Raw genomic sequence first — 18454 nt, 5'->3', positions numbered from 1 at the left:
ACTGAAGCACTGTGGTCAGATCGTCGTGTTTGTGGGACTTACTCTCTCCAAGTTTTCCTGCCAATTTGTTAGAACATATTTCTTGATTAAAGCTATGTTGAAATTGTATACCAGCTGCCAAATTATTTTCAAGTCAGCTTGTAAAGTTTTCACTCCTACAGCACATATCTTTCCTGTGAGGATTTGCAACCATGAGAACTATCATTTAAGATACTTGCATTTATAAGCATGAAAGTGTAATTTCCCATAAAATAAATGCTAAGTGGTCATTTTCATTGAAAGTATCCTAACAGACAACTGTAACAATGTGGTTTTGAAACGCTCTGTAAATTAAGTCTTTGGTGGGTCACACTATGGGAATTTTAAGTCAAAATACTCAAGCACATAAGGCAAGATATGACCTATATACCTGCATATACCTATATGCAGGTGACTCACCTCAAATGTCAGAAGATACCTGTTCATCTCAGAGACCCTGTTCACACTAGTCCAACATACATGGGCCAAGGATGCTTTCCATATGAGCCTCTGAATCTGTCTTCCTTTCTTCTCTCTGGCTCACTTTAAAATAGGAAGTAACAGCTGCTTTACAAGCCATAAGAAGGCAGTCAGGCAGCTCTGGTGACACGGAAGGGAGCCTTGGTGCTGTCTTCCCTTTCCCAGGCTGCCAACCTGGATACAGGTTCATGGGTTATATACTAGTCCACTCCTTGTGCTGACTCCCTGAGTTATTCCAGACCCAGGAGATGCTACCTAAAAACAGCTGAATCAGTAGACATCCCATTGTACAGCTCTCCATGACAGCCAGCATCATCTTGCAAGCATACATGTAAACTCAGCTCCTGTGGCCGTGGCCTCAGCAGAGAGGCACAACCTGTGTCACAGTCTTTTGTGCATGAGATCAGACCCTTGAGTGTGTTTATGAAACATGTGCCCATTGTAACATACCGTAAAGTTTGAGACAGTCAATTTATTCAGATGCAGTGGTGATTTTTCTCCAGGGGCAAACATCACAAACATTTTAGAGAATAAATTTCTAGATCTCTTTATGAGCTTAGATAGAATGTATAATTGAATAAAAATGAGATTATACCATAAAAGATGTTCTGTAACCTGATTTTTAACTTAAAGTATGTTTTTTAAATGTTTCTATTATAAATAAATATAAATCTATTTTGTTGTATTTTAATGAATGTACTCCATTCTACTAAGGATTTGCCCCATGTTTACCACCCAACCTTCTAATAAACATTTAGGTTATTGCCATGTTTATGCTATATCCACACAATTGAAATAAACTATGGTGCACTTTTTAAAAATATCAAATATTCATTTAACACTTAATACATATAGACTTAATTATTATTAATTAATTAATTAATTAATTTAATTGTAAATGTAGTGAATTATTTTAAATTCCAAAACCTGAACATTTGGACTCACACAGTGTATACCTGTAATTAATGTCTTCAAGTTCTGGTTTTCTCGAATTACTTCCAGTAAGTTCGAAAGATTTTTTCAAAACCAACAATAGGTGTGGCTCTTCTCTCATCTGCTCGTGGAAGTCTGCACCAGCTACTGGGAGGTGGTGGCAGAGAGCAGGTCCTTGGGGCCTAGAAAAGTCCTGCAAAAATGTCTCTGTAGCCATCTCTTGAAGACCTGAAAGTACGCAAAGTAATTCGGGCTCAAGCTGCCTTTTCTGCAAATGCTGCCAAGCCAGCAATTTCATCTGAAGCTTCTGCTCCCATCTCCAAGAGGGAAATCTCTTTACCGAATGCATCTGGAGCTCTCTTGGTACGTGGGCCTGAGTTTTAATGAAGAAGAAATCCCTGCAAATAGAGCCTTGGTCCCTGGAGCATCGGATCAGGGGCAGCTGGTAGCAAGACCTTCCAGCAGGAATGTGGTGGCTCCCATAACTGGCAACGATGTTGGACTTTGTGGAGCATAAGTTAAGCATGGGTTTGGGGAAGTCATTTTGTGTAAGGACCAAGATGGAGAAATTAGGCTCAGGCTTAAATCAGTAATAATATCAGTAGTAATGGTGTATTTGTTCAGCTGGTCCAGGCAAAATCTCCTGCCTGATTGGCTGGTCTGAGATTTGGAGACCACGTACTCCAGATCAGCTTGGAAAACTGTACAGAGGCTGGAGCGCGATGAAGCACAAGGCCTTTGAGAGAAGATTGCTGACTGTCCAGGATGTTCCAGGACAGGCCCTCCGAACAGATTCCAGGACAGGCCCTCTGAACGGACAATCACCTTGTGTGAAGGTAGTACTGGACATGTTGGCTTTATCTTTAAAAATGGAAAGATGGAGCATCTGGGTGGCTCAGTCTGTTAAGCATCTGACTTTGGTTCGGGTCACTATCTCAGGGTTCGTGAGTTCGAGCTCCATGTCGAGCTCTGTGCTGACAGCTCAGAGCCTGGAACCTGCTTCGGATTCTGTATCTCCTTCTCTCTCTGCCCCTCCCCTGCTTGTGCTCTGTCTCTCAAAAATAAATAAACATTAAAAAAATAAAAAAATAATAAAAATAAAAATGGAAAGATAACACCCATAGTGAAAGATAGTTCGGCAGCCAGAATCGGTCTTCTCACAGAACACAGCATCTGTGAAGTTAGTGGGCACAATGTCATTGAGTTGAAGGACTCTCAAACTGCAAACATATGGTCAACATCTGAGACTATAGTTACTATTACAACCATGCCTACTTTTATCTTTGAATATATTATTCAAATACAATATCCATTTTATATTATTAAATGGATGGCACCAAGCATTATGAAAAGCCTGATGGATCACACCATTCCTGAGGTTTAAAAATCATGGCACAGTCCAGGAGGGGTGCCTGGGTAGCTCAGTTGGTTAGTGTCCAACTTTGGCTCAGGTCATGGATCATGGGTTTGAGCTCTGAGTCAGTCTCTGTGTGGACAGCTCAGAGCCTGGAGCCTACTTCAGATTCTCTGCCTGCCTCTCTGCCCCTCCCCCGCTCATGCGCGCGCGCAGGCGCGCGCGTGCTCTCTCTCTCTCTCAAAATTAAATAAACTTAAAAAAAATCATGGCACAATGGAAGCAAACAAAATGGTAGTGACTCTTTATCCTAATTTTTTTTCTTTTTGGTTTATGCCTATTCCATTTTAATTAAATATGTATAAATAAAGTTTAAAAAAAATAACTTAGCTTTTCCTGATCCACTATTCTACTTTGAGCTACTTTGAGCTACTTTCCCAGCATGTGCTTCCGTATTTCATACACACACACACACACACACACACACACACGTTCCTGGTATAAACTAGTCTAGGGTTCTATTGTTCTGTCATTCACATACTTTTGAAATTGCTAAAACTAACACAACCAAGAAAACCTCTTCTTAGTATTAACTAATGGTTTTCTTGCAAAGAAGCCACTTTATGTGCATGTTTCTCCTACCATAAGAGTAGTCAACAGCAAAGTCCTCAAAGTATTGGAACACATTCTTAGCCAGTCTAACGACCTAATTGCTGTTAGACTGAAGGTAAGAACATGGTGTCTAAGGAATTGTTGGAGTGTCAGACAAGGATTTCCAAAAATCTGAAATCCCAATCTTCTGTTCACTATACCTTCCCTAAACTGTTTTGTTTATATGATAGTTTAGATGTGAATTGTCATGGTTCACATAACCTTGGTAGAGCCTTACTGGGCAGCAAAAGTCTCCTCTTCTCGCCCATACTTTCCACTGGATGCCACCATCTTTAAAATTTGCTGCCATGGAATTACTTCAAACCTGAGAGGTAATTTTAAGTCCTGAAGTATCTGGTACAAGTCAGGCTTCTGGGAACAATTTCTACTTATTTATAACACTGTAAAGGGGAAGAATATCTATTTCTACCTCAGATATCCTGATATTTTCTCTATTACTTACTTGTCCTGTTAGGAATTCCAACACTTTAGGACTGAATCAGAACTCTGATATTGTCTAGTTGATGATTCCAAAATAAGCTAATCATTAATTACCAATGAGTTTATTTTTTAAAAAACAAATTCCAGGGGCGCCTGGGTGGCGCAGTCGGTTAGGCGTCCGACTTCAGCCAGGTCACGATCTCGCGGTCCGTGAGTTCGAGCCCCGCGTCCGGCTCTGGGCTGATGGCTCGGAGCCTGGAGCCTGTTTCCGATTCTGTGTCTCCCTCTCTCTCTGCCCCTCCCCGTTCATGCTCTGTCTCTCTCTGTCCCAAAAATAAATAAACGTTAAAAAAAAAAAATTTAAAAAAAAAAAAACAAATTCCAGATCTGGGTTTCTGATTCAGCATGTTCTTTGAAACTCCCCCAATAGATTCAAATAAACACCCAGGTTTGAGAGTCACCAACACAGGACAATCCTGCCACTTAGAGTCAGGAAACTGAAACACCATGGTCATTCAGCTCTGAACCCTGCTGGGACATACTGGGAGACACACGGCAAGGTCTGCTGCAATTTAGGACCAGCATCTCCCCCCACTGGCCAACAGACAGCCTGTGTTTATCCTGAAGGCTAGTGCCCAAGGCTGCAAAAATTTTCAAATACAGGAGAGCCTAGGTGGCTCCGTTGGTTAAGCATCTGACTGTTGGTTTTGGCTCAGGTCATGATTTCGCGGTTTGGGAGATCAAGCCCTGCATCAGACTCTGAGCTGACAGCACAGAGACTGCTTGGGACTCTCTCTCCTTCTCTCTCTGCCCCTCCCCCACTGGCGTGCACATGCACGGTCTCTCTCTCTCTCTCTCCCTCAAAATAAAGAAATAAACTTAAACATTTTTCAAATATATTAACATTTTGCAGTGACAAAGTGGTAGAGTTGAATTAGCGCTCAGGTATCCCTGCCATGAATGCAGTGGTGAGTATTCATTATATGGAAGTGGACACTACTTTCCCTGCAAAGTTCTGTTTGCTTGCTACCTGGTGACCAGAACAAATTTTGCTTGTGCTTATTGAATAGCTAATTAATGTGTTGGCAAAGCATTATCTCGCCTTTATCATTCCCAATAATTAAATTTGGTAATCCTGATTGGTGTGTCTTGTAAACTGGAAAATTAGTGAGAAGAGAAAAAAATCTAACAGCTGAGTGTAGTTCGCTTGAGGAGAAATCACTTGGGCATTAGGAGGTATGACGTCTTATCACCAAAACAGAAAGCTGGCAGCTGAAGGTAAGATCATACAAGCTGGTTTGCCCAGAGAGTCCCCATTTATATCTGTTGTCTTAAGTGTAATTATTCATGTGGCCTCTTTCACTTTCTAAAGTCTCCTGGTTTAGACAACAAATTATTTGGTCACGCTATTCCTAAAGTATTTTGTAGATTTCAAAATATTCAGCACCATTGAGAGGTCTGTGGGTAAAAGACGTTCCAGCAGAAGCAAGGTGATCCAGGCCATGGCAGCTTCACCCCACTGGTGCAAGGATTCATTTGGTAACAGGACTGAACAAGGAGGGGCTTCTCTGGGTCTCTTGTTCCATGCAAATTCCTCTGGAGTCATGGGCTTGGGTTTTCTGAAGACCATTTTCTGAAGTTTGGAGGACTGCTTTTCAGTAGAAAGTAAATGTAGTTCACTAGAGCTACATTCCTCACCTGGAATCCCCAAAGAGTTCTTAATTTGGATTCTTCCAAGATAGTAGCCTTATAATTGGAGCTAACATGTACTAGTGCCTGCCTTAGGCTACTTGGTGAGTGTTCTGTGTGCCTGGCCTCATTCACCCTGACAGTGATGCTTATGAGTTAGGTGCTCCTATGATTCCCATCTCATAAGTGAGAATAGGAGGCTCAGAGAAGCAACTTGCCTTACATCACAGATCTGGTAAGTGATAAAGTCAGGATTTGGATGGGAAGGATTGGAGAAAGAGAAAGAAAGAGAGGTAGAGTGCGGGAAAAGAGATTGGAGGGAAATTTAATAGGTCACAGAAATTAGAGTTGAACAAGCAAGCTTCAGGAAGGCCAGCAATCAGGGCAGAGATGAGAACCTAAACATTCACTCAATAACCAGGTATTTGGTTTTCACTTATATTCCATGAGCTCCGCTAAGTTCTCAGGCTCTGTCTGCTCAAGAAGGCACAGTGTCTGCAGTGGGGACAGTCAACCAGGGAGGCAATCACAGCCTCATTTGGGGTGTGTTGTGGTGAAGGTTGGTTCCAAGAAAGGTACACATGTAAACTGAGGTAAGAGTGAGGAGGCAGTCATGGACAGTTTCCTAAGGGAACCCCCAGCTGAGAAGAAGGAGATAAAATAAGTAAAAGTTATCCAGTAGAAGACAGAAGAAAGCACAGTCAAGGAAGTAGACCACCAGAGTCTAGAGCTGTCAACAGGGTGACCCCAGTAGGGAGCTGCAGGAGGGAAGATGTGCAGAATCAGGAGGTGGCCCAGGCAACGGTGGCTCAGACGGGGGACGTCCACTGCTCGCTCACGTCTGCGATGCCCACACCCAGGATGCCATTTGGCGTGGGACACAAGAAAAGTTTGAGAAATGAATGGCGGAATGAATAACTAAATGGATGGTTGAATACATGATCAGAACTGGTGTTCGCATGTTGAGACATAAACCTCCAAAGGTGAAAAGCATATAAACAGGTTTTTAAAAAGTCATGGAAAGCCAATCTGAAGAATCTACATGGTCAGCAGCCTGGGTAGGGGTGGGGGGGAAGGATAAGGCTGCTTTTTTTTTTTTTATTGTCCCTCCATACCTCTGCCAGTTTTACTAAAACTTCTCTAAAATACCTGGTGATAGAGAACTCCAGAAGGAAAAGAGAGGATCATTTTCTTTTTTCCCCATTCTCTGGTCCTAGCACTGCCCAGGTCCTGTTGATTCTCTATGCTTGCCTTTTCCAGGGCAGAGGTGGTTAACACAGGCTTTGCTGGCATGGCTGTGCCTCTCTTGTGTGGACCTAGGTAAGCGTCAGAGACCCTCTCAGCTCTCACTGGTGAAGTGAAAGATCGGGTTGTTTTTCAGATCGAATGAAGTGTGGGCTGAAAGCTACTTAGCATAGGGCTTGCCACATAGTAGTACCTTTTAGTTGTAGCTAATGATGCACATCAGCTCTGCTTTCACACAGTTACCATTATTTATGTGAATAAATTCAGAGAAAGACATTGGCCACATTCATTAATGCTTTCCAGGGCAAGTTGTTCTCTAACGGCACAGGTCTGGTGGCATTTGTTTGACAAATTGCTAGGCACTAGCCCTGAGCAATATTTTGTAACTATTGCCACTTCTGAAAAACAAACTTAAAAACAATTGCTGTGGGGAAAACACCTTGTTTTGCCTTTAGTTTCACAAGGTTGACTGTGGCCAGAAATCAGCAGGACTTACAGCCACCAGGGACACAGCCTGCCTGGGCCACCAAGACCAGGACACCTGGAGCGTAGGTGGGTGAAGTGAGGTGCCTCAGAGAAGGCCATCCCAGCAGATCAAAGCCTGAGCACTCATAGTACAAAACAGTTTTACCACAGGCCAAGGAAGTGTGAAAACAGGTGCCTACTGCAGTAAGAAAGAAAAAGTCTGTGTGATGCTTCTTTGGAGAATAGGCAATTTTAGTATGAAATGAAATATCCTGTTTCAATGAGCCACAAAAATGTGCCTTTGTGAGCACACAGGCCCCTCCTGCCTCTGCCAGCAACATTTGTGATTGCAATGCATCGTGAGTAAGAAGCCCAGCCCTTATTTTGTTCTGAGCAGAAATATATCATTTAGCAAGTGTCAACTCTGACAGTTCCCTTTGGAGAATGTCCGGGAACTTTCCATGCCATTTAGCACTATGACAGGAATAGGACACCACGAGATTAGGCAATGAGCAGAGAGGAAGCATTCTGAAGAAAGATGGTCCAAACCAAGGTGAACTGTTAGGATCTAAGCCTCCTGCAGGATGGATGAAGGATTTCGTAGGAAATTTCCAGTGACTGAGAAGCATCGACATCTGACAATTACTCTCAGCACAAGTATCACTGAACGTTTACTGTGAGTCATTTCACTTCATGCCCACAGTCACCTGTTGCTGCTTTCTGCTCTCTACTTCAAGGCTGTGTAACAGTGGTTAGAAGCATAGAGCATTCAGATTCTGCCCCTTTTATCTGCTCAAAACCTTGGAGTCTCAGTTTCTTCATCTGTAAGGTGGGGATAACAATACTCCCTACCTCAAAGAGCTGATACAAAGATGAAGTGAGTAAACAGAAGTACAGCACTTGGAAAATGCCCACAAGCTGTTGAAAGTTACTAGACACCTGAAGCTGAGACCATACAGGACACGCCCAAAGTAACACTGACAGGAAGGGGAAGAACCAAAATTTAAGCCCCAGGAGGTCCAACTCCAGAGAAGTCTCTCTCAACCACTCTACTGTCTTGTAAGAAAATGTCCAAAGATGAAATTAAATTACTTCAAGCCAATAACTGTTCACTGAGTGCGTGGAATTCTAAGCCCTGTGAGGTCAGGGACCACGTCTTACTTACATTCATATCCTGAGCCTATTGTAGAGTCAGGTGTGGGAGAGATGAGAGACTGTGGATCTTACAGGACGTAGACAGGAAAACAAGACACAATTCTGGAAGGAGTTTCGACTCTGGGCCGACTCACACAGACTGTGCCCAAGTGTAACCAAGAGCCAGAAAATATCAAATGAGCACAGGTTGCTGTGACTTGCTGTGTGTAAAAGAGATTTCTTAACTGAAGGGAGACTGTGCCAGAGTCCCCAGAGATCGTCTCTTTCAGCAGAAAGTTAGAGTATTTACTTATCCTTCTCTTCTTTGCTCTTATATAAATAAGAGTCCTTCTAACTGAGTTTTGGTTAACATCATTAATGGCCTAGAACTTAGAGAATGAGAAGAGAGACCTCTGCTAAAGAGTTGTGTGAAGGATTGTACTTCTCAGGGAACAATAGACTGAGGGCAAACTCACCTGGATTGCAGACCAAGCTTTGTCTCTAAATAATTATAGGACTTTGGCAAATCCCTTGGCCTTCTGTTAAAGGAAAGGGTTGAAAGACTTTCCTCACAAGTCTTCCTACCTAAAATTTCTAGAATTATTTGACTGACGAGTATAAAGGATATCTATTAAAATGGCTAAGAGGACTTTGAGGGGCGCCTGGGTGGCTCAGTTGGTTAAGTGTCCAACTGTCCATTTCAGTTCAGGTCATGATCTCACGGTTTCAGGAATTCAAGTCCCCACTGGGCTCTGCACTGACAGCATGGAGCCTGCTTGGGATTCTCTCTCTCTCTCCCTCTCTCTCTGCCCCTTCCCCACTCACACTGTCTCTGTCTCTCTCAAAATAAATAAATAAACTTAAATTTAAAAAAAAATGGCTAAGAGGACTTCGAAAAGCATGCTTGACTCTGGACATTGAAAGGTCAGAAATAGTGAGCTGGCAATTCTGAACTCCACAGCACTCTTCTGTGCTTTCCCACAAACGTGTCTCTTCTAGGTGGTGTTGGATAAAAACAGTTTTGTTCTTTTCATGGCTCTGATTCTACAAAACTCTTCTTCTAGATATGAGCTGGATACAATCAGAATTTGAGTATTATCTACATTACTCATTAGAATTCTATTTCTAGTTCATCAAGTTCCTGTGTCTTCTGTTTTGCTAAAAATAAGTCCAACAGCAGGGGTTGTCTTTCTTAAAGACAAATATCATTTTATATTCACTGCATAGCAAGGTTACTCAGTAACTACATCTAGTGGATTTCTTAAAACATTGCTATTCCATTTTTGTCCATAGTAGACAGACTGAAGTACAAAAGGAAAACATATAAAATAGTGCAGTTTATGAATTCAGTGCTTCAAACTCTTACTGCACGAGAAATCCTTGACAGCTTCATTTATTTTGTGTTTGGGTGAGAGGGTTGTTTCTCACATTTAAAACATTCTTTTGCAACAGAAATTATTGAAAACTCTTGATATGATGTTGCCAGTGATATTTAAATTTCAAATGTGCCTGCAGAAGACGGTCACAGTCTTGACTCAGTGGAATTGTTAAATCTAGCTTCTGTTCACTTACTCCGCTCTAACGACAGCCCCTACTTGTTGAAAAACTAATACACATTTCGGGATGTGCTCTGTGCTGATACCTTTGTTGCCTCACAGCAACCCCACAGCAGGGGTACAAGTTATCCCCGTCCTGCACCAAGAACACTGGGGCCCTAATGATTTGGGCAAGCTTTCCTCCAGGCCAGGTAGCAGCTGCCAGGAGATGATGTTAGGATGCTTTTCCAGATTGAGCATTTTCACTTCCCCATGCTACACTCTAGGGTCTAGGATTGCCTCTTGGGTCAGGAACACAAACGATATTTGACAAGTTGTTCTATGTAACACCTTACGTAGTTTTGGAGCTGATAGATAAACATACCTGGAATGTGAAGTAAACAGTGGGTGGAAATGTGTAATTGCTCCCCTTGTGCTGGGAGTGCCTGACTCTGGTAAACCTCTCTCCCGCCACAAGGACAAGAGAGCCACTAACCCTCTCAGGCTGCAGGTGTGTGCACAACCACAGCACACTTCTCTGTGTGACTAGATTCTGTTGGGTGCTCAGGGGCCGAAGGCAGCTGTCCCTCTGCCCACAAAGCCTCCGGCTTCAGCCCTGGGATGTTTAACTTACACATGCCACAGGGGGCTACTTCTAATTGACATGTTCATAAGACAACACTCGTCATGCATCTCCGGACCAGCTATGAACCGGTCTGCGGTCAGCCTGGTGCTTCCTTTTGAACCCAGCGTGATATTGCCAGATCCTGACCCCCTCGTAGCCCTGAAGGGAGATCCGAGCCCTTGGTCTGGCTCCCCTGACGTTCCTGGTCCCAGCGCTGACTTGACAGTGTTCAGTGGTGGGTCTTTTGTGAGAAACACAAGGAAAGAGGGACATAGTGCAGTAGTCAGTCTCCATGAGGCTTTAGGGGGCTATGCACTCCTCGACATAAAATCAGCACAAGGGCTAGAATTCCCAGCTGTTATGCAAGCCGCTACATTAGCCACTGGTCTTACAGTGAAAACCTACAAGGATGGTTAATATGTTTGGGAACTGTCACGCCATGAGCCAAATTTGGAAGAATAGACTTTCTGATGTTGGTGGGAACTAAAATACTACTTGGGAAATTACTGATTTATTAGAGTCATTGCAATTTCCCAAAGAGATTTGCATAATGCATGCTGGAGAGAAGACAAGAAGCTAAAGGAAGTGGATTTGCAGAACAAGCCGTAAAGGGCCCAAAAAGGTTTGAACTGGGGAAACTGAGGCCCTGTTACCTCTGCTCAGGCGCTCTACATCAGCTTCAGCAACGTGCAACCATCCCGGAGTTAGAAAGGTGGAAACTGAGGGGAGCGGTGGACACCAGAGGAAAACAGGAATTACCCGATGGGATTAGTCCTGCCTCCCAGCTGTTGAATGCTTCGTGGTTTTTTTCACACCAACAACCAACAAACTCATTCATACAAAAGAATATACTGGAAATCTTGGAATCTAACCACACTTGTAATAGGGTCAAAGTAATTCAGGAGGTAATCTCTTACTGTGCCTGATTTATAAATAACTTTACCATAAATGTGTATGTGTAGGGAAAACAGAATATGCATAAGGTTTGCTACTAGCCATGGTTTCGGGAATCCACTGAGTGTATTAGATAGAACCATTGTCCCTCAGATAAGGGGGATGACTGTATCATTCTAATTACCTAGAATCCAATAGCAGGAGTAATTTTGTTTCTATGGGGTAATTTAGGGGCTCTCTAAAGCCCTAAAGATACCTATAACTTACCATACCCCGTATCATCTCCAGGATCTGGACAGTTGGAAAGATTAAATCATATACCCTAAAGAATTCTTTCATTAATGAATGTCAAGCCAATGACTTAATGGTGGCCCAGGGTGTTGCTATTGGGTCTATAAAAATACACTCGCTCCTTCTAGCAAGCTACTTTCCCTCTGAGTCAATGTTTGGAGATCTATGAATTCAGAATTTAAGTATACTCCTTACCTGATACAAGGGAAGACACTTGTGATCATATACTACAAGTCTGCTTGTTTCCATAACTCTCGAGGCCATCACTTGGCCAAATGCTGGGAAGTCTCCCCCCGGAGATGGCTGGGAGAGCCAGGTTACACACAGTGGCTCCAGTGACAGGCTGGATAAGATAAACCCTACTAGATGGTGCTGATAACTCACATGAACACCAAAGTGAAGGAGACACACTACTTGGCACAAGTGGCTATAATTCCCTTTAAGTATCTCCAGGTTAAATGTTCCAGACAGTAACCTCCAATTCAGGTACTTATAATTAAGAATAATCCTTAAATGTTATAAATCTAAGCAGATATATAGAACCTATCTACTTATAAAAAATTAATAAAAATGAGAATAATATTTATGAGTTTTTAAAAATTAGAAAGCAATACTGTCAACAGTTTAATGATGAACTGTCCACTTGTGTGATGCATCTGAAAACAAAGCAGCAACATAAATATGAACTATTAAAATGTTTATGTTCTTTGGGTTACTAAATCCACCCCACAATATCAATCCAAATTAAATGATCAGATTTGCTTACACATATTTATATGAAGATATATAGCAAAAAGAAAGTGAAGAAGCAAAGTTATTAAAGGCTCCCCCCAAATAAAGAAGTGGCTTAAATAAATTATGTTCTTATTAAATGATATTTGATTTAGCCAATAAATATTGTTAATATTTTTGATGTATAGGAAGTGTTCATAACATAATGTGAAGCAAGAAAGCAAGAGACAAAATAGAATACAAAGTGTAGTCTGGAAGAAATCCTGCCAAATGCTGACGGTAATTACTTTTCAGATGGGGGTCCCTGTTCAAGGGGAATCCCTGCCCTGCCACATCTGGGAGGTCAGGAAGCAAAATGGAAAATTCCTCCTTCCTCTGCTTTCCCTTCTATCCAGGCCCCTAACACATTGGATGATACCCACTGGAGAGAGCTTTCTGCTTTACTTAGTTCACAGATTTGAGTGCCAATCTCATCCGGAAACACCCTCACAGACACACCCAGGAATAATGTTTAACTGGGTGCCTCTTGGCCTCATCAAGTTGGCATGTAAAGTTAACCATCAGGGGTTATTAATTAGAGAAGCAGACATTACATAAAAGCAGGTGTGGAAGGTAAATAATGAAAGTTCAACCTGTATCAGAAAAGTCATAAAACTAACCCAATACCTGCTAAAATGTTCAGTGTTTTATTCCATGGACTGGGATTATTTCGGTGTTTATTCCATGGACCAGGATTATTTTGGTTGGCAAAACTGAAGAATAAATAGGCTATAACAATTAAATAGCCACACAAAATACAACTTACAATCTAGCTAATTACTTTCTATTGGTTCTTACACAGGAGTGAACTTTTCAAGGAGGCCAATATCCAGAATGATCCCCAGAAGCAAGGCTATTGCTGCAATGGAGTCAAGGCCATGAGTCCCAGAGTAAGAACCAGACACAGAAAGACCACCTGCATGCAAACACAGAACTCCAAATCTAATGCTGGTCATGGTTGAAGAAGAAAAGTGCCACCCATCTTTTCCTTCTAGATCAATTTTTGGTTGACTTTTTTGTCTTGGAAACCTTTTCCTTTTGTGAATATGGAATGGTGACCTATTTGTTTTAATTCTCTTTAGCTGGTTTTCATGAACTAATACTAATGAGGAGCACACTAAATTCTGGGGACAGACATGTAAATGCCAACGCGTCCTTGCCCCACACAGTGCACATTACCTCGCACACACGGAAAGTCTGTCGATTAATTTGAGATGATCTTGGTCCTACCATTTAAGTGTAAAAAAGTGCAGGATCATGGCTCCGTCTTACCCAGGTGAATTCTCACTCAAGTGTATTTTGGACCAAAGCCCACAAGATATAAGTATGACAGTCTGAATGCTGGTGAGCCTGCGGCCATGTGTGCCAGCTCTAGCACCACGTCTCTGGCCTCCACATGCCAGCTCCAGCTCTTGCTGGTGACAGGGATTTGGCATGCCATTTAAATCAGCGTCTCCAGTTCCCTCCATTCAGCACATGGAAAGTTCTCGCAGCCTCTGCACATGGTTGGCGCTTTGCTAATATCACACCTTAGTCAAGTCAGCACCTCCAAGCCCTGGGTTCGAAAGATGAGAATTGACGTGGAGAATATGGAGTTCAGGGTCAGGTTTTAGTCTAGGTTAAACTATCTAAACTGGGTTTAAACTCCACCTCTTTCTCTCAGTGCTAAATTCCTTGGAATACTATAAGCCTACCTTCATCTGTAAAAGAAGAATAACAAGTAAACGGGTTACAATGAGGACAAAATGAGATAATATCTGTAAGACACGAAGAACAGGTTAGCACATAGCATGTGTTATCTTAGCTGTGAAATCCAAGCTAAGGGTTACTCCTGAGTTGCTATATTGTGTAACTATTAACTATAAAGAGTATAAGAAGAAATAATTGCTTCTTGGCTACTGAACTTCAAATTTTTAAGTAATAACACAGATATTACAGACTTAAATAGAAAACAAGAGTTTTTGTAAGCCCAGCCACAGCCTAAAAAAGCAGACACTTCAACAAATGGAACATCGCCATCAATCTTATTTCTGAATTTAATCTTCACAGGAATTCTAAATCAATAGCAGTGAGAGTAATCCTATACAGTGTACATTAGCTCTAAACCTCTCATGTCTGTTCTTTCCGAGAACAACTACATCCATCTCCAGAACTGTTCTCATCTTACAAAACGGAAACTCTGTCCCTGATAGGCAATAACTCACTATTCTTTCCCTCTGCCATCCCCTGGCAACCACTGTTCTACTTGCTATCTCTATGAATTTAATCGTTCTAGGTACCTCATAGTGCAAAATCATACATATTTGTCTTCTTGTGACTGGCTTATTTCACTGAGGGTAACATCCTCAAAGTACATCCATGTTGTAGCAGGCATCAAATTTTGTCCTTTTGATGACTGAAGAATATTCCATCATATGTATGTAGCATGTTTTGCTTATCCACGCATCTGCCGGTGGACACCTGGGCTGCTTCCCCATGTTAGCGATTTTAACGCTGCTGTGAACGTGGCCGCACAAACATCACTTTGAGACTCTGGTTTCAATTATTTTGGGTTTACACCCAGAAGTGGAATTGCTGGATCGAGTGCTAATTCCATTTTTATTGTTTTTGAGGGGCCACCAAACGCAGCTGAGTGATTTTACATTTCCACCAACAGTGTACGATTTCTCCAGTTCCAATTTCTGCACATCGTCATCACTTGTTTTGTTTTCTGTTGGTGTTGTTGGTTTTAACTGTAGCCATCTTATGTGTGACGTGTTAGCTCACTGCAGCTTGGATTTGCATTTCCCTGATGATGAGTGATGTTGGCTACTGTTTAATGTGTCTGTTGACCATCTGCATATCTTCTATAAAGAAATATCTTTTCAAGTCATCTGACCATTTTTTAATCAAGTTTTCTTATGTTGATGAGTTTTAGGAGTTTTTAGAATATGTTCTAAATATCAATCCCTTATCAGATATATGATTCACAAATATATTCTTCCATTCCGAGGGTTGATTTTTTACTGTTGATAGTTTTATTGATGCACAATTTCCTTTTTCTTTTTTTTTTTCTTTGTGAGAGAGAGAGAGACAGAGAGAGAGAGGGTGGGAGAGAGGGGCAGAGGGAAAGAGAGACAATCTTAAGCAGGCTCCACACTCAACACAGAGCCCAATGCAGGGCTCAATTCCAGGACCCTGAGATCATGACCTGAGCCGAAATAAAAGAGTTGGACAATCAAGGGGCCAAGCCACCCAGGCGCTCTTTAATATACAATTTCTTTTAATTTTCATAAAGTTCAATTTGGCTATTTTTCTTTTGTTGCCTATGCCTTTGGTGTCTAAGAAATCACAGCCAAATCCAATGTCATGAAGCTTTCACTCTATTTTTGTCTCAAGATTTTATGTTTTAGGTCTTAAATTTAGGTCTTTGATCCACTTGAGTTAATTTGTGTAAATTGTGTTTCTTCACTAAATTTTAAAAATTATTTTTTTGTGAATTGGGATATGACTAGTGTATACTTTATTATATTTTTAACTCCAAATATTCAACAAATAAAGATTATCTTGAGGCTAAATTAAGATTATAGTTCCGAACTCCTTTATCTGACTTTTAAAAGGGTACTTCACCCGTCTCAAACAATTCTTCCAAAGGAAAAGATCTTTTCCAGTCAAAATATTACATGTCCACAGTAAACCATCAAAGAGAACCACAGGGTGTATTATGATATATAGGAGTCCTTTGAACCACCTTTACATGCACGTTCCAACCCCCATTCGAGAGGCAACCACTTTCCTTATTTTTACTATTACATTCTGGCTTTTTTTCCCCTACTTTTTAAATACTATGCTTGGAGTACTCCTTCTTGATTTATCATTATTAAATATTACCTATCGTCTTTTTCTTCTGGCAGAGAGATGTTCATCTCTCCTGTTCTGTTTATGTCTTCTCAAGACTGTTAAGTTACCATTTTGTGGCACCAATAACATGTGTTTATATTACTATGACTATTAATTATACTCTGTTTTATTATACCACTCATTGACTGCTAAGCCAAATGTAATGTGATTACATTTATTTTCTCATAACACTGTTTTTCTTAAATACTTTCTTAATTTTCATTGCCTAACTTTTCTATTAAACTACAGTTTCTTTCACAAATGCTCCAACTGATCTATTTGCCCATCAAAATATTTCTCAATGTTCAAAACCAGTTCTTCAAGGTATATGTCTATTTCTTACCTTAAAAGCCTCCCAAGTATAGCTGGCAAGTTCCAGCAACGACTTTGACTTTTTGCTTCCCAGGTGATGGCACCGAGAGCCTCCTCCCCCTCCTTCTGGCACTGGACACTTGTGTGCTGAATCTCGTCTTGCTTTTTTCATGGCTCACTCCAACTGTCACTGAAGTAAAAAATTCAGTAGCGTTCTAGGAAAGCCCTACATATTTAAAACTGGTTTTATTCTTACTTCTCACTTGACTAGAAATTTAGTATGATGTGGGTAATTAACCTAGGTTGAAAATGACTTTCTCCTAAAACTCTGAACTAACTTCTGGATTCTAACGTTACTATTGAGATTTTTTTTTTTTTTTTATTGTCATTTGGATGACTCTCCGATGTTTGTACATGACGTTTTGTTCCCCTTTTCTTTTCTTTCTCTCTTTGAACTTTTAGGGTGATCTTATTTTGCCAGATATTCTGATAGTTGGTGATAACACCCTGGTGTTGCCCTTTTCATTCATTACACAGGATACTAAGACACGCCAATTTTGAAATTGTTCATTCTGAGAGATTATATTTCTTTATTTCTTTGGTTATTTTATTACCTATTATCTCTATTCTAGTTGTCATTACTGGATATTCTTGGCAAATTATTTAATTCCCTTATCCTTATCCAATGTTCACATTGTCCATTTCTTTGTGTCTGGGTTCTAACTTTTTGAAAATTTTCTTATGTTTATTTTTAAAAGTTTCTATTTAAATTCCAGTTAGCATACAGTGGGAAATACACTTGTTATGATGAGTGCCAGGAGATGTACGGAGGAGTTGGGTCACTCTATTGTACATGAGAATATAATATTATACTCTCATGGGTTTTTTTAGTCTCTGTATTTAAAACAAAACAGATATTGTATCAAAATGTCCTTGTGCCCCTTTTCCCTTTGTTTCTTAAAAAAAAAAAAAAACAGAAAACATTCTATTATTGTTTCAGTGAGGGAATATACATTCCAATCACTTAGAATGTTACAGAACTTTTTCCTTTCAATTTTTTCCTCCTAACTTTTGTGTTTTCTTTGTTGTTTCGTGTGTGTGCGCGCGCACGCGCGCGCGCTTTATTTATTACCAGCAAGATCTGGCCTGAGTGAGGCAGTGAACGCTCTGGGCTCAGGGTATGTGTAGGATGTGAAGAAGAGATGATGACTGGGAGACTGTTTTGAAGGAAAGGGGAGGCCTTTCTTTTTTTCTCTCTCTCTCTTTCTGGAGGCCAGGCCCAAGAGCTCCCCTCAGATTTACTTCCGGATAGGGGTAGACGTTGTAAAGGAGTCATGGCAAGCTATGGCCAAGCTGCCAATAAGATCAAGAAATTCTTGGAAATCTAGCCGCCCTCAGAACTGAGGTCCAGTTTCTTCATTACGTGGTCAAGGACACCAGGGTCCTTCTGGTTCTTTGTGAAGGCAACCAGTTCTGTATTCATGAAGATTAGGATTGTAAGAAGTAAGGGAGATGATTCATCTTCAGAAATAACAAGTAAAATCTGTGCTTTCTAATTAACAATAGGTTTACAACTTACTGGAAATATGTATGAACCCCCCACAACCGCCGCAATATCCCAAACCCTTAGACACTTCACTTTCTGGTTCTTCTTCCCCTCTCCTTTTCATGGACATATTTGCACAGGCTTCACAATGAGCACGCGCCAAAGAACAGAGGGAGGAGGGACAGAAAGGC

The 18454-nt window shown here is 41.1% G+C and overlaps 1 pseudogene; it reads left to right on the top strand.

Moving 5' to 3' along the window:
- The first annotated feature begins 1632 nt into the window (after positions 1 to 1632).
- On the top strand, positions 1633 to 2827 carry LOC115509795 (annotated as a pseudogene).
- The last annotated feature ends 15627 nt before the right edge of the window (positions 2828 to 18454 follow it).

The sequence above is a fragment of the Lynx canadensis genome, chromosome A3, assembly GCF_007474595.2.
Source record: "Lynx canadensis isolate LIC74 chromosome A3, mLynCan4.pri.v2, whole genome shotgun sequence".
Lineage (NCBI taxonomy): Eukaryota > Metazoa > Chordata > Mammalia > Carnivora > Felidae > Lynx > Lynx canadensis.
The sequence above is the reverse complement of the archived record's forward strand: the minus strand, read 5'-3'. Positions and strand labels throughout refer to the sequence as shown.